This window comes from Tupaia chinensis, unplaced genomic scaffold (genome assembly GCF_000334495.1).
Source record: "Tupaia chinensis unplaced genomic scaffold, TupChi_1.0 Scaffold000045_1, whole genome shotgun sequence".
NCBI classification, from domain to species: domain Eukaryota; kingdom Metazoa; phylum Chordata; class Mammalia; order Scandentia; family Tupaiidae; genus Tupaia; species Tupaia belangeri.
The window spans coordinates 1,085,557-1,099,902 of record NW_006159501.1 but is presented as its reverse complement, the minus strand read 5'-3'; positions in this window follow the sequence as shown (position 1 = coordinate 1,099,902).

The window sequence follows — 14,346 nt, the reverse complement described above, 5'->3', positions numbered from 1 at the left end:
CCTGGGATTTTGGGCATGCTTGCACACATGCCTGGTGTGATTTTCAAGTCACCAGGTCTGTGATTTGAACTGTTCTTGGCCATGTGTGAGTCCAGCACCTTAACCACCACACCACCTGAAGGAAAAGAGACTGCAGTATGACCATTCCCCATGCAGGGTGCTTTCTCACTTTCCCTCTATCTGTCTCTCCCAGGTGAGCACATGTGTCCTCTGGCAAATTATAAAAATGAAACAAACAGGGGCTGGCAGGCGGCGTGGTGGGTAGAGGTGCTAGTCTCCCACGTGGCTGACTGTGGTTCGAGTCCTGGACCTGGTGGCTTGCTTTCTCACTTTCTCTTTCTCTCTCTGTCTGATCAAATTGGAAAATAATAATAAGTAAACTAAAATAAAATAATTCTTTAAAAAAATGAAACAAAACCCATGTGATCTTTAGGAGCTAAATAAAAGAGTGACTATGTGTAATACTTACTAATGTTAAATATTTGTTGTAGCAGTTGAGATTGAGACCAGTTTCACTAAAACACACGATAAACTAGCTCTTGCTGTCTTCGGTAAAAGATGTGCAACAATTGCTGGTATGAAGCATGACATAACAGCTCTGTGAGGTGGTGATGGCCCAGATTTGATTTAGCTTATGCTCTGTCATCCCTATGGAGCACCCCTTGTTCTCAAGGCCCCGGATGACATGGAAGTTCCGACCATGCAATGCACAATCCCCATTTAAAACGGAAGGAACCGAGACGTGGGAGGGCCATGGTGGACTGCTGAGTTGGACATCAGAGCTTTTTACTTCTCTCTGTATTGCTAGAACTGTAGCCATCACATCCACATTCTAGGCTGAAGGTTGGAAGAAGGGAGAAAAAAGACATACTGTCTCTTTTCAGGGACTCTCTGGAAATATTACAGAATATGTGGGTAAACATCTAACGTTTTTCCCCCAATTTAAAAATTTTATAATTTCTTACTTACACTTAATTATTGCATATCTCCATAGTACACAATATTTTTTTTATATTTTGTTCATTGTCATTATTTTATTTTTGAAGTTGACTAGAGAGAGGTAGAGAGAGGGGAAGAAAGTGAGAAAGCAAGCTGCTAGGTCTGGGACTCAAACCAGGGAGTCCAACTGCCTTAACTACCACACCACCTACCAGCCCCCACAATGTATTTTTCCAAAGTACGCATGCAGTATCTGACAGTCACATCAATGATTTCATTTTTTAAAAGTTATTTCCTTATTTATGCTGAAGGAGAGAGAGAGAGGGAGACGGGAACTCCCAAAGGGGTCTCCACACTGTTCTCTCTCCCCAGTCTCATCCTGCCTGGATCAGGGGCATGTGCGTGCACAGTTGGTGAGCTCAGGGCGGTCCTGGGGCATGAACTCAGGACCTTTCCCATGTGGGTTCAGTTGTGTGACCACTGTGCCACTGCCTGGCCCCATATCTGACTCTAAAGTTGGTATTGTTTTTTTTTTTTTTTAAAGGTTTATTTTATTTATTTATTCATGTATTTTAATTTGACCAGAGAGAGACACAGAGAGAGAGGGAAAGTGAGAAGTTGGTATTGCCTCATTCATTGCAAGAGAGTCGCATGCTCTATGAAAACTAGAGCTCTGGTATGAAGATAGAAGGGAAAAGTGGAAATTGATTGACAAGTGACAGCCCTGTCACATTGTGTGGTGCTCTTATCTTTCACCTCTAATCCCACTGTGTTACTTTAACACCCTGCCTAGTAGATAAGGCAGGCGATATCAGCCCATTAAATTGTGAGCTCTTTCAGGAGGAGGAATCTGTCCTCAGTCTGTCTCACCCATCTCTTCAGCTCTGCTCTTTAGCTTGGTATCTGGTATATTACTTGGTTGTCGATCTCACCCATCTCTTCAGCTCTGCTCTTTAGCTTGGTATCTGGTATATTACTAGGTTGTCAGAAAAGCCACGATGTCTTTCTCTATGCAAAAATGCATCAGGACTTTTCTGACAACCTACAGGTAAGGAAACTGAACCAAAGGAAGACATGGTAACTTATAATGTAGATCAATGAGAATTGGGGGAGGGGCTGTCTGGGGTCCCAGACCCTGGTTATTTATTACTTCATAGCTTCCATGGATGCTAGAGACTTAGCATCTTTTTCAGATCTGGAAGATTTTGGGAGGAAAGCTGTCATTATGCAAGGAGTCTTCAAAAAATTCATAAAAAATGTGTATTAGGAAAAAACTATGCATGATTTCAATTATTTTTATCAAAATAAATTTATATGTTACTTCCATTATTCCACAGGCTTCTTGAAGTCCCTCTGTATTACACCCTCATGTTTTGGGCTCTGGGAATGCAGGAATGTGGCCTGTTTGAGCAATCACGATTTTTGCTATGAATGATGATTGCTGTGGTTTGAATATGTCCTCCAAAAATTTATTTGTTGAACTTTGGTGAGCCATTTTTAAATGTATTAAATAACAGGGCAGAAACTTGATCTGACTATGGCATTAGGAAGTGGAGCCTTCGGGAGAAGACTGGGATTAAGGTTATTGGGGTGGGACCCCCAGGATTGAATCACAAGGAGAGGGAATGAGAGAGACGGGGACCCGCATGCTATGGCCATGTGAGTACTGTACTACCTCAGGACTTAGCAGGGAGTCCTTGCCAACAAGAAGACCTTCACCAGATGCTGCCCCTTGACCTTGGGCTTTTAAACATGAGCCAAGTAGACCTGTGTATTTTATAAATTACCCAGATTCAAGTATTTCTGTTATTAGCAACAGAGAATGGACTAAAACAACATCTCATTGTACTAAGAAAAAGAGAAATAACTTTTCTATTTGAGTTTTCTTCCTTTGGTAAGGAAAACATGACATTAGTCAGCATGTGGTGGGTCTTTTCAAAGGCATTTAGGAAAGCTCCTGGTTGATTCCCACCCAGGTTCTACCAGAGCCTCACCCCCCGGCTACCACCAACATCTAGCCTCTAGCTCAGTTATTGTTTGTTTGTTTGCTTGTTTTTTCTTTGTTTGCATGGGCTTCAACCTGACCTGGATATAGTACTGGGTGCTCTTGGTGTTTCATTCACTTTAATTTTACAACTATTTGAGATCAGTATCTATTCTGATCACCAACTCCTGTTCACCCTATGGGTGAAGGAGGGTTCTTCTCTATTTAAGTAGGAACACAGGACACAGGACATGCAATGCTGGACAGACGGTGTGAATAGCAGTTCATGAGTCACATATACTCACAGACCTGAGAGGAGGATGCTACATGCCACATGGGACACTTGGGGTGTCACTCAGGAGCAGAGGGAACCGATAGGGACTGTAGGGGCAGACTTTGTAGTGAGGAGAGAATTAGGGTTTCTCTCATTCCTCTGAGAGGACGTGACTGGGTTTTAGAGCAGTTTTGTGGGCTCTAAGGTGGAAATCCCTTGGACTAATCAGGTGAGGTGCAGCTGGCCTAGCTGGTAGGGAACTAGGCAGGTGGGGGACCTCTCCTATGGGGTGGGGTGTATCTGGTCAGAGCCAGGAAATCATGGCTAAGCCTCAGGGGCCCTGTGAGGCTCAATACGCCAATGCCATACATGGGATTTCAGATCATGCAACACACTATCATTATCCCCGTTTAACATGGGAGGAACCAGGATGAAGGGAGGGCTAGGGGGACACAGTCAGTATGGTTCTGAGTTGAATATCAAAGGCTTTTTCTGTCCTCTATATTGCTCTGTATCACATCTTTTAAAAAATTATTGACTTAATTTTATTTACTATCATTATTATTATTAGTTTTTTAAATTTTCTCACCAGAGAGAGACAGAGAAAGAGAGAAAGAGAGGGAACATGAGAAAACAAATCACCAGGTCTGGGACTTGAACCACCTTTGGCCATGTGAGAGTCCCACACTTCACCACCACATAGCCTACAGTTCCCTTAAATCATTATCTTTTTTTTTTTTTTTTCAGAGATTTTTGCTACAGTGTCTATGTGCTCACTGGAGAGAGAGCAAGGGAGACAGAAACAGAGCCAGAAAGTGAAACATCATCACCTTGGGGGATGGTCAAGTCACAGGCCCTTCTCCTCCATTCTCTTTTCAGGATTTTGAACATGCATGCACACACACCCACCATGGTCAACCATGTGGATCTCTTTTCCTTAATCACTATGTCATCTGTTTGTCATCTGTTGGCTCCTCACACCATTACCTTTTTTTTTTTAAAGTAATTTTTTGTTATAGGGTGTGTGCATTCACAGGAGAGATAGAAAGTGAGAAATCATCCCCCCAAGGGGGATGGTCATACTGCAGTTCCTTCTCCTCCATTTTCCTCTTGGGATTTTAAGCAGGTACACACATGTGCCCAGTGTGAGTTCAAACTGCTGGGTTCAGGATTCAAACTGCAGTCGACTGTGTGTCAACCACCATGCCACCTGCTAGCCCCATCACATTATCTTAATGAACCTTGTTCCCACCCTGGAGGGAAATATCTTGCAAAAGAGAAGACTGGGGGTCAGGGAGAGAGGTGTATGCTAAAAGTCACACAGCCAGAGAGGGCAGAGCTGACTGAAAACTCAGGAGCTGAGGCCAATGCTCTTTACCTGCTCAAACAGCTGCCTCTGAAGTGGCCCTGACAGTAGAAGAGTGGTCACAGTCTGCTGGCTCCCATATCTCTAGGCAGAATGGGGTGGGGTATGACCTTGGTAATGCAGACTGGAACATTAGCAGGATTCTTGTGGGTCTGAGAATTCCTTAAAGGTAAGACTGGTTGAGATCTTCAGGTGTGTGTTTGTTTCTCGGTTGCTCTGTCTTGGAGAGAACAATCAGGGGCCAGCAGGTAGAGTAGTGGTTAAAGTGCTGGATTCCCACATGGCCAACCCTAGTCTGAGTCTTGGATCTGATGATTTGAAAATCATGTGGGGCACATGTGTGTGCATGCCCCAAACCTCGGAAGGAGGGTGGAAAAGGGATCTTGGGCATGCTATCCCTTTGGGGGGAAATAATTTTACACTTTCTCCCTCTCTCCTTTTCTTTCTGGTGAGCACACATCGCCTATGGCAAAAACCTTAAAAGAAAAAAAAGCATATCCAGAAGAATACTCAAAATATTTAACAACTTCAGGACAGAGGAACAGTTCTAGCTAATCTGGTATTAACACATTGGTTTGTCAGATGGTGAACAAGTCTAGAGGGTACAGGGTAAGGAGCTGGGACAAGAGAAAGGATTCTCAGGGAACTTTGCAACAACAGGGAAGCAGTTCAATGATTCTACATCAGCCTTGCCCATACGCTATGATCAGCAATTCTGTTGGTGCATACACACACACACACACACACACACACACACACCCTCAGCTTCTCCCCAGGTCCATAGATGGTATGGGCAAAGATATTCATACAAGCATTGAAGAGATTGTTCAGGGAGCTTGAGTTGCCTCCAGGCCCCTTGTTGAGATGGCCAGTCCCAAAGGACTCCTAACACCCCCTCCCCCTTTTCTCTCTCAGAGGATCAGAGGCAAATTCCTCACAGCAGTAACTAGCAATGCCACGTGCAGCCCTTCTGTGTGTGGTACTTGTGATTCAACACAGGCTTTCTGGAAGCTTGCAAGAGGACTCATGGTTTAATGCAGGAGACTCCATCCAAATGGCTGAGGCATGAGAGTACAGAAGGATAGCTGTAGTCAGAGCTTTTACAAAGTATAGAGAAAGCCACTAAATTTGTGATTCAGAGAAAACTTCACAGAATGGGTGGCATTGTGCTTGATATTGGGGGTGAAGGAGGCATTTTTCAGATGGAGAAGGAAGCATTGCAGGAACAGGCAGAGGCCTGGACAGTGTAGAGGGAGCACAGTGGGAAGATGGGCCAGGCCTGTTGGGGAGGAATGTAGGCAGCATTGAATGGAGGACAGAAGGTGGGGATGAGTCAGGTGGAGAGAATGGTATGAGGAGCTTGAACTGCGGTGGAAAGTCAACATGTGGCCAGCTTATGAGCAATCTGCCAGGCCATCCCTTGGGAGATTTTTATGACCTGACTTCTTAGAGCCTTTGCTCTGCTAAACTGTGATGTGAATAGGCACCAGGGGGCTGTAGCTTGCGCTTTTCCCAAGCCTGATGACTATGCACAGGGCTTCCGTGGAACTCACCTGGGCAATACTCAAGCATCCTAGGAGGGTGACTCCAAGCACCGTAGGAGAGTGTTCCTTTGTGCCTGGAGACTGACGACATATTTTGCCACAAGGCGTTTCTTCCTTTAATAATTTATAAACTGTCTCCTTTTATCTATAGAAACATAAAGCTTTTAGAGCTGGCGAAAACCTTAAAGATCATATAATCCAAACCCAAACAGAAAGCCAGAGAGAAAATATCACTGAGCTGATCAGGAGTAGATGTGAATTAGAATTCAAGTCTTTGAACTTTAAGACCATAAAGATTTAAGGTACTTTCAATATAAAAACAATACCGTAGAACAGTTAAAATCAATGAACAATAATTTTGTGAAAGAAGCTAGTTCATTGTAGCAATCATCCGGGATAAAGGCATTCTAGCTGATTAAGAACTAAATTTAATTTAATATAAATTTATTTATTTAATTTTATTCTTTTCTTTCTTTATTTATTATCATCATAATCTTGTTTATATTACATTGAATCACATATAACTTTACAGTGTATTACATTTCTTTTTCCAGAGGGAATGCCATGCATGTCGGTCAATACAGAGACATTAAAATCCCCACTTCATCATTCAATATCTTTTCATTGTTTTTCCCGATCATTATTATTATTATTCTAATTTTTTTTAGAGGTTTTTTGCTATAGGGCGCGTGCGTTTGCCGGAAAGACAGAGAGAGACAGAGAGACAGAAAGCGAGAAATCACCCCCCAGGGGGGATGGCCACGCCGCAATCCCTTCTCCTCCATTCTCCTCTTGGGATCTTGGGCATGCACGCACATGTGCTCAGCATGAGTTTAAGCCGCTGGGTCTGGGACTTGAACCGCGGCGGACTACATGGGAGTCCAGCAACATAGTCATTATGCTAACTGCTAGTCCCTCCAATTTTCTTTTTAACCAATCAATCACTATTTCTTATTTTGCTTGTAAAAAGACTTTTCCCAACATGAAATGCTTCTCAGACAATCCAGTTGAGAATACTATACATATCATCACTAACAGGTAATAAACCATATCTGTGTCCCACTAATGTCATGCCTCTCTATTTGTTCTCTTGCTATCTTTCTCTATACTTTTCTCTCCCCCACCCCCATTCCACACTGTCTTATCCTTGTTAAGTATTTTCACTGCTTTTATGTCCTCCGATATTTTGCTCTCTACCATAGAGTGAGGATAGTCAGTATACATTAAGTGGATACATACAATATCTTTCTTTCATAGCCTGGCTTACTTCCCTCAGCAATAGATCCTCCATATCTGACCACTTTCTATCAAATTCCAGGGTCTTGTAATTTAATATAAATTTAGTCCTGAGCTTCCTGCCCCTTCTTCCAAGCAGAGAGATGTGATAGTCTATATGTTTTTCTCTTTGTTTACTTTTTTAAGATGTGGCAAAATGTAGCATAGAAATAAAGAAATTATATTTCCACCAGAAGCAAGTGGAACTGAACAATTCCATAAGGGAGCCCTCAGTAATTTACTCCACAAACGTGCAGATCCTACAAAAGGTCCCGGAAACTGAGTTTCTTAGATGCTCACTGTCTAGTGGGAGACGAACAGTTAAAATCTCATAAGGGTGGTGCTGAGGGAGTGTGGAGAGAGAGTCATAACCTATGATGGGAGAGGGGGCTTTCTTAGAGGGTTGTGATTACAATAGTCACTCCTAACGGTGAGGGAGTCTGTTGGTCAAGAAAGGATTCGTGAGGGGCTGACAGGTGGTGTGGTGGTTAAGGTGCTGGACTACCATGTGGCCGACCATGGTTCGAGACCTGGATTTGGTGGTTTGTTTTCTCTCTTCTCCCCTCCCCCTCGGTTGCTCTGTTGTCAAATTAAACAACTATTTGAGATCAGTATCTATTCTGATCACCAACTCCTGTTCACCCTATGGGTGAAGGAGGGTTCTTCTCTATTTAAGTAGGAACACAGGACACAGGACATGCAATGCTGGACAGACGGTGTGAATAGCAGTTCATGAGTCACATATACTCACAGACCTGAGAGGAGGATGCTACATGCCACATGGGACACTTGGGGTGTCACTCAGGAGCAGAGGGAACCGATAGGGACTGTAGGGGCAGACTTTGTAGTGAGGAGAGAATTAGGGTTTCTCTCATTCCTCTGAGAGGACGTGACTGGGTTTTAGAGCAGTTTTGTGGGCTCTAAGGTGGAAATCCCTTGGACTAATCAGGTGAGGTGCAGCTGGCCTAGCTGGTAGGGAACTAGGCAGGTGGGGGACCTCTCCTATGGGGTGGGGTGTATCTGGTCAGAGCCAGGAAATCATGGCTAAGCCTCAGGGGCCCTGTGAGGCTCAATACGCCAATGCCATACATGGGATTTCAGATCATGCAACACACTATCATTATCCCCGTTTAACATGGGAGGAACCAGGATGAAGGGAGGGCTAGGGGGACACAGTCAGTATGGTTCTGAGTTGAATATCAAAGGCTTTTTCTGTCCTCTATATTGCTCTGTATCACATCTTTTAAAAAATTATTGACTAAATTTTATTTACTATCATTATTATTATTAGTTTTTTAAATTTTCTCACCAGAGAGAGACAGAGAAAGAGAGAAAGAGAGGGAACATGAGAAAACAAATCACCAGGTCTGGGACTTGAACCACCTTTGGCCATGTGAGAGTCCCACACTTCACCACCACATAGCCTACAGTTCCCTTAAATCATTATCTTTTTTTTTTTTTTTTCAGAGATTTTTGCTACAGTGTCTATGTGCTCACTGGAGAGAGAGCAAGGGAGACAGACACAGAGAGCCAGAAAGTGAAACATCATCACCTTGGGGGATGGTCAAGTCACAGGCCCTTCTCCTCCATTCTCTTTTCAGGATTTTGAACATGCATGCACACACACCCACCATGGTCAACCATGTGGAAGCCAGCACCTTAATCACTATGTCATCTGTTTGTCATCTGTTGGCTCCTCACACCATTACTTTTTTTTTTTTAAAGTAATTTTTTGTTATAGGGTGTGTGCATTCACAGGAGAGATAGAAAGTGAGAAATCATCCCCCCAAGGGGGATGGTCATACTGCAGTTCCTTCTCCTCCATTTTCCTCTTGGGATTTTAAGCAGGTACACACATGTGCCCAGTGTGAGTTCAAACTGCTGGGTTCAGGATTCAAACTGCAGTCGACTGTGTGTCAACCACCATGCCACCTGCTAGCCCCATCACATTATCTTAATGAACCTTGTTCCCACCCTGGAGGGAAATATCTTGCAAAAGAGAAGACTGGGGGTCAGGGAGAGAGGTGTATGCTAAAAGTCACACAGCCAGAGAGGGCAGAGCTGACTGAAAACTCAGGAGCTGAGGCCAATGCTCTTTACCTGCTCAAACAGCTGCCTCTGAAGTGGCCCTGACAGTAGAAGAGTGGTCACAGTCTGCTGGCTCCCATATCTCTAGGCAGAATGGGGTGGGGTATGACCTTGGTAATGCAGACTGGAACATTAGCAGGATTCTTGTGGGTCTGAGAATTCCTTAAAGGTAAGACTGGTTGAGATCTTCAGGTGTGTGTTTGTTTCTCGGTTGCTCTGTCTTGGAGAGAACAATCAGGGGCCAGCAGGTAGAGTAGTGGTTAAAGTGCTGGATTCCCACATGGCCAACCCTAGTCTGAGTCTTGGATCTGATGATTTGAAAATCATGTGGGGCACATGTGTGTGCATGCCCCAAACCTCGGAAGGAGGGTGGAAAAGGGATCTTGGGCATGCTATCCCTTTGGGGGGAAATAATTTTACACTTTCTCCCTCTCTCCTTTTCTTTCTGGTGAGCACACATCGCCTATGGCAAAAACCTTAAAAGAAAAAAAAGCATATCCAGAAGAATACTCAAAATATTTAACAACTTCAGGACAGAGGAACAGTTCTAGCTAATCTGGTATTAACACATTGGTTTGTCAGATGGTGAACAAGTCTAGAGGGTACAGGGTAAGGAGCTGGGACAAGAGAAAGGATTCTCAGGGAACTTTGCAACAACAGGGAAGCAGTTCAATGATTCTACATCAGCCTTGCCCATACGCTATGATCAGCAATTCTGTTGGTGCATACACACACACACACACACACACACACACACACACACACCCTCAGCTTCTCCCCAGGTCCATAGATGGTATGGGCAAAGATATTCATACAAGCATTGAAGAGATTGTTCAGGGAGCTTGAGTTGCCTCCAGGCCCCTTGTTGAGATGGCCAGTCCCAAAGGACTCCTAACACCCCCTCCCCCTTTTCTCTCTCAGAGGATCAGAGGCAAATTCCTCACAGCAGTAACTAGCAATGCCACGTGCAGCCCTTCTGTGTGTGGTACTTGTGATTCAACACAGGCTTTCTGGAAGCTTGCAAGAGGACTCATGGTTTAATGCAGGAGACTCCATCCAAATGGCTGAGGCATGAGAGTACAGAAGGATAGCTGTAGTCAGAGCTTTTACAAAGTATAGAGAAAGCCACTAAATTTGTGATTCAGAGAAAACTTCACAGAATGGGTGGCATTGTGCTTGATATTGGGGGTGAAGGAGGCATTTTTCAGATGGAGAAGGAAGCATTGCAGGAACAGGCAGAGGCCTGGACAGTGTAGAGGGAGCACAGTGGGAAGATGGGCCAGGCCTGTTGGGGAGGAATGTAGGCAGCATTGAATGGAGGACAGAAGGTGGGGATGAGTCAGGTGGAGAGAATGGTATGAGGAGCTTGAACTGCGGTGGAAAGTCAACATGTGGCCAGCTTATGAGCAATCTGCCAGGCCATCCCTTGGGAGATTTTTATGACCTGACTTCTTAGAGCCTTTGCTCTGCTAAACTGTGATGTGAATAGGCACCAGGGGGCTGTAGCTTGCGCTTTTCCCAAGCCTGATGACTATGCACAGGGCTTCCGTGGAACTCACCTGGGCAATACTCAAGCATCCTAGGAGGGTGACTCCAAGCACCGTAGGAGAGTGTTCCTTTGTGCCTGGAGACTGACGACATATTTTGCCACAAGGCGTTTCTTCCTTTAATAATTTATAAACTGTCTCCTTTTATCTATAGAAACATAAAGCTTTTAGAGCTGGCGAAAACCTTAAAGATCATATAATCCAAACCCAAACAGAAAGCCAGAGAGAAAATATCACTGAGCTGATCAGGAGTAGATGTGAATTAGAATTCAAGTCTTTGAACTTTAAGACCATAAAGATTTAAGGTACTTTCAATATAAAAACAATACCGTAGAACAGTTAAAATCAATGAACAATAATTTTGTGAAAGAAGCTAGTTCATTGTAGCAATCATCCGGGATAAAGGCATTCTAGCTGATTAAGAACTAAATTTAATTTAATATAAATTTATTTATTTAATTTTATTCTTTTCTTTCTTTATTTATTATCATCATAATCTTGTTTATATTACATTGAATCACATATAACTTTACAGTGTATTACATTTCTTTTTCCAGAGGGAATGCCATGCATGTCGGTCAATACAGAGACATTAAAATCCCCACTTCATCATTCAATATCTTTTCATTGTTTTTCCCAATCATTATTATTATTATTCTAATTTTTTTTAGAGGTTTTTTGCTATAGGGCGCGTGCGTTTGCCGGAAAGACAGAGAGAGACAGAGAGACAGAAAGCGAGAAATCACCCCCCAGGGGGGATGGCCACGCCGCAATCCCTTCTCCTCCATTCTCCTCTTGGGATCTTGGGCATGCACGCACATGTGCTCAGCATGAGTTTAAGCCGCTGGGTCTGGGACTTGAACCGCGGTGGACTACATGGGAGTCCAGCAACATAGTCATTATGCTAACTGCTAGTCCCTCCAATTTTCTTTTTAACCAATCAATCACTATTTCTTATTTTGCTTGTAAAAAGACTTTTCCCAACATGAAATGCTTCTCAGACAATCCAGTTGAGAATACTATACATATCATCACTAACAGGTAATAAACCATATCTGTGTCCCACTAATGTCATGCCTCTCTATTTGTTCTCTTGCTATCTTTCTCTATACTTTTCTCTCCCCCACCCCCATTCCACACTGTCTTATCCTTGTTAAGTATTTTCACTACTTTTATGTCCTCCGATATTTTGCTCTCTACCATAGAGTGAGGATAGTCAGTATACATTAAGTGGATACATACAATATCTTTCTTTCATAGCCTGGCTTACTTCCCTCAGCAATAGATCCTCCATATCTGACCACTTTCTATCAAATTCCAGGGTCTTGTAATTTAATATAAATTTAGTCCTGAGCTTCCTGCCCCTTCTTCCAAGCAGAGAGATGTGATAGTCTATATGTTTTTCTCTTTGTTTTTTAATTTAAGATGTGGCAAAATGTAGCATAGAAATAAAGAAATTATATTTCCACCAGAAGCAAGTGGAACTGAACAATTCCATAGCCCTCAGTAATTTACTCCACAAACGTGCAGATCCTACAAAAGGTCCCGGAAACTGAGTTTCTTAGATGCTCACTGTCTAGTGGGAGATGAACAGTTAAAATCTCATAAGGGTGGTACTGAGGGAGTGTGGAGAGAGGGTCATAACCTATGATGGGAGAGGGGGCTTTCTTAGAGGGTTGTGATTACAATAGTCACTCCTAACGGTGAGGGAGTCTGTTGGTCAAGAAAGGATTCGTGAGGGGCTGACAGGTGGTGTGGTGGTTAAGGTGCTGGACTACCATGTGGCCGACCATGGTTCGAGACCTGGATTTGGTGGTTTGTTTTCTCTCTTCTCCCCTCCCCCTCGGTTGCTCTGTTGTCAAATTAAAAAAATGATGAATAAAATAAAATAATTCTTTTTTTAAAAAAGAATTATTTTATTTAACTTTATTTATTTATACACTTTTAATTTGACCAGAGAGAGAGAGAGAGAGAGAGAGAGAGAGAGAGAGAGAGAGAAAGGAGCCACCAGGTTCAGGACTTGAACCGTAGTTACCCATGTGGGAATCCAGCACCTTTAACCACCACGGCATCTGCTGGTCCCAAAATAAAATAATTCTTAAAGAAAAAAGAAAGTATTAGTAGTTGAGACTGGATTCGAAACGGAGAGTACCCTTGCGAATGCAGGGAGGCTGGCAAAAGCCTGGTGAGTTTAGGGGCTGTCATGTGTTCAGATTGCCTAGAATGATATTCGGGCTGCTGGGCAGAGTGACCAGTAAGAGACACTAAGTCAATCTGTTGTGTAGTTGACTATTATGACGAATACCGCCTGCCACAGATGAGAGCACTTTCTTTTTCACCCGTAGCCCTGTGCCGATTTAAGAAGCAAATGAGTACTTCCCTTATTTTCAGGGGTGGTATCCAGCTGAATTCCTGACATTTAGACTTTGGTGCAAGGTCAAGGTCAGAGTTGGCTGGGGAGAGGGAAGGGAGTGCATGGATGTGGAGCAGGTGGGCACAGAGCAAGGGGGCCATGGAGACTGGAATGTATCATGTCTCACCTTGCCTTGAGCTGTCTCCATAGTCCTCTTTGAAACCACAGAGAAGTGAGATCACTGCCAGCTGATGACATATACCTTCCAGGTGGACGCTGACTCGTCTAGATGCTTTTCCATGGGCGTGGTTAATCGAGGGGAGTGGGATGTCCTATCATGCAGCATAAAAATGTCTTGATGGGGTGGAGGTGGACTTGGGCTGGGGAGAAGGGAGCAGGTCAGAGCACACCTGGTGATGAAGTCTGAGTTCAGGAGAAGGGGCTACACAGACAGAGGGTGTGTGTGTGTGCATGTGTGTGTAGAAGTGAATTCACTTTGCCTGGCTCACCCTTTGTCAGTGGTCAGGGGTGAATTTTCGGGGACCAGACATGCACTGGCCCATACAGGGCTGGCCTGTTTATTATTTCATCTGCTTCATGTGCTCACCCTGCGAGGGAGGGACTTTTCTAATAGGTGACAACACCAGGGCTGAAAGACTCCGTGGGTCCCAACAGGGCTCGGCAGGATGACTTGTCTGTGCCTCTTTTACTTGCCCTTCTTCAACATGCCCACAGAAGAGGCTCACCCCTTCAGTGCCAGCTTTCGTTGAAGGCACAGGATGGCCTTCCTGACTCCCACAGCAGGTACTTTCCCTCCCATCCCCAAGTACCTGCCATTCAGACCCCTGAGAAGGACTCACTGTGGGCTCTTCTGCACTGCAGATGCCTTCTGCAGTGCCTGGAGCATCCAAACATTTTTCTTTCTTAAGTAAACAATGGTGGACTTTTGGGATAAATTCGGCGATTTAAAAGTGAT